Below are 3,525 nucleotides of genomic sequence, written 5' to 3' on the forward strand. Positions count from 1 at the left end.
CCTCAGCTGAAGCTCAACACCTGTAAGAAAGAGCACAACACATCAGAATTCAAGATATTTGTAAATAGAAGTTGCGATATTTTTAGTTTGTTTAGGCTTTTTTTTCTGCCTTCATTGATAGTGTACAGCAGTGGTTTTCAACCCTTTTTCATATCAAGGTCCATTTATTTATTCGGCATTTGATCTACGGAACCACCGTTTGATGAGATTTAGACTCTCAGACCCAAGACTTAGAATATTTTGTTATCATTGGATATGATTTTGGTCACAATTGCATACTGTATTGATGTGGTAGAGAGATAACAGGCAAGCGTTGATCAAAATAACAATTCTAACCATTTTGTATTAAGTAATGCAGATGTTTAACAATAACTTAACTCTTGAGAGCGTAAAATGAAACCAAATGGACCCGTGAGGGTCCATTTGGTTTCATTTTACACTCTCAAGAGTTAAAGATCTATAAGGGTCCATTTGGTTACCAACTTTCCATCATTTAGCTGGGAACCACCTGGAACCCCCTGAAGGACCACTGGTTGAGAACCACTGGTGTACAGTATAGATAGACAGGATATGGGGAGACAGACGGGGAGTGACACGCCGCAAAGGATGTCGGCATCGGGATTCGAACCCGCGACACGCGGTCAGGCTGCACTGCAGCCGAGGTGCCCGGACCGCTAGGTCAGCGATCCGGGCCTAGAAGGGGCAACCTTGAAGGTGCTGAACAGTACCAGCTTGGATTTGTAAGTAATTTTGTAAGTAATATTTGACATTTATACAAAGCAACTTCAAAGAAATGTAAACAAAGAAGCCAACATTACAGGTTAATTAACAGTAGGAAGTAGAATTAAGCCTCATTGCCCGGGAAATCTATTTAACAATATGTCAGTGTTGGACCTTTCAATTGCTCAATGCTGAAAAGTTGAAAATGTTGTCTTTAGACCACAGATCCATAATATATTGATTGGCACATTATACATGCATGTGACTATTTTCTATCTGGCACGTCTGATCAGTTCCCTGCCGTAGGCAATTTGCACTTTTCAACCCACAAGGCTCAAGAGTGCAAGCAAATAGTCACGACACGTCTCCCGCTGGAATTGAACCCGGACCGTCGTACCGCATTTGTAATCCTTTGAGGGAGCCTGACCTTAAGGTGCATCCGAGATGTGTTGCGCAGAATAATATTTCATTTGAAGGCTTTGGTGGAAAATTACTGTATAGCTACTCATCTTGTGCTGTGCTCGAGCTGCCTTTGTAGACAGAAAGCCTTTGTTTCGTTACAGTAGTTCTCTTATCTTGTGTAGTGTATAGTGGCAGGGCATTCCGTTCTATTGCGGCTATATACTGTGTGCAGCCAAGGGCAAGATTATACATTAATAGTCTCTTACTGTATGAGGATATGCTGGTGAAACCGGGTGTTTGTGAAGAAAAGATAACGGCAGCCTGTCTATAAATACAATCACTTTCTAATGTATGGAGAGACACCGAGACCGAGATGTATAGACTGTGACTGCACCCACCCACCCTTTGTGCCACCCGTAACCTGTGTGTGTGTGTGTGTGTGTGCCACTGCACCCACCCACCCTTTGTGTCACCTGTAACCTTTTTTTTTAAACTTTATTACGGCGTGGCTCTGACCCTATAAGACCCTATAAGGGGTGTGTGTGTGTGTGTGTGTGTGTGTGTGTGTGTCAGTGGTGGAAAAAGTACTCAAATGTTTTACTTAAGTAAAAGTATCAGTACCGCAAAGTACTCTGTTACAAGTAAAAATCTGGAATAAAAAATGTACTTGAGTAAAATACAAAAGTATTGGTAACAATATTTAGTACCAAAAGTGAAAGTGCAAAAATGTTTGAAAATAGCAGATCTACAAGCTCACATTGTGTCGTGATGTGACGCGTTGTGAGCTTGTAGATCAGCTATTTTAATAGCCTAGGTATAGAATAGGGCTAGAGTGGTTAATGTATATTTTATAATGTAATCATTTATATTTGAAAAGTAACTTGTAACTAAAACTTTCAAATAATTGTAGTGGAGTAAAAGTACAATATTTGCCTCTGAGATGTAGTGGAGTAGAAGTAAAAGTATAGGCAATTGAAAATACTCCAGTAAAGTAAAAGTACCTCAAAATTGTACTCAAGTAAAGTACTTTTTCTTTTGCTGTTTTCTTTGTAAAGCACTTTGTAACCCAGTTTTGAGAGGTGCTATATAAATAAAGTTTTATTATTATTATTATTACTTGAGTAAATGTACTTAGTTACTTTACACCACTGGTGTTCGTAGCTAATCTCGCAAACCGCTGAACCGAACATTTGTGAGCACAATGCCAGTAGGCCACAGAAGTACCTCCACTGTAGTTTTTTCCCCGCGTTTTACTTTTTAAAATGTTAACATTCATTTCATAATGGAAACCCCATCCCCTCATCATACCATTATAATTACATCATACTCTAGATGACTCACGTCATAGAATATACGTCACAGGCTGACCACATGAAGTCTGAGATCCACGATGGAGCCTCGCCATTCCCATGTGGATATTTAAATCCACATGATTCCATGTTTTTATCAGGATGGCATTGGCCATTTTGGTCCATTTGGGTGCAAGGAGCATCACAGCCTCTAGGGGTCACTAGCTCTTAATTACTGTTGTAGGAAACTTGTGACGTTTAATTACTTCATGGATAAAGTGTTGGTACAACACATTTTATGTCACCTGCAAGTCATAATATTTCAAGAATACGTAGCTATACAGTATACATTACGCAAAATAGACGCACGGTACACTTTGCTCCTCCTGGATCTCGATGTGGACAAAATATGAGAGAGCTAACACAAAACACTAGTGATGTAAGAGGTTAGCTGTCATATACCCACATGGGAGATGATAACCCAATACACTGTGTTTTAATCTGTCTGTAGAACGGAGCGGGCTCAGCTGTTGCTTTTTTGACATTTGTCATTTCCCCAAAGAGGACGCACATCATTGCCAGTTGCTTGGGTTGTACACAAACACACACGCATACACACACGCGCACACACACACACACACACACACACACGCACACACGCACACTCACACACAGTGGTGTAAAGTAACTAAGTACTGTACATTTACTCAAGTACTGTGCTTAAGTACAATTTTGAGTGCTTTTACTTTACTGGAGTATTTCCAATTGTCCATACTTTTACTTCTACTCCACTACATCTCAAGAGGCAAATATTGCACTTTTACTCCACTACAATTATTTGAAAACTTTAGTTAGGCTACTAGTTACTTTGCAGATATAAATTATTACATTATAAAACATATGTTAACCGCTTCAGCCCTATTTTATACCTGAGCTATTTGAAAATAGCAGATCTACAAGCTCACAACATGTCGCCTCACGACGCGTTGTGAGCTAGTAGATCTGCTATTTTCAAACATTTTAGTACTTTTTACTTTTAGTACTTTAAGTACCAAAAGTACCAACTTTACTTTTGGTACTTTACATTTTGATACCATTACTTTTGTACTTTTAC

Source organism: Gymnoscopelus braueri, assembly GCF_963280865.1.
Source record: "Gymnoscopelus braueri genome assembly, chromosome: 5".
In the NCBI taxonomy this organism is placed as follows: domain Eukaryota; kingdom Metazoa; phylum Chordata; class Actinopteri; order Myctophiformes; family Myctophidae; genus Gymnoscopelus; species Gymnoscopelus braueri.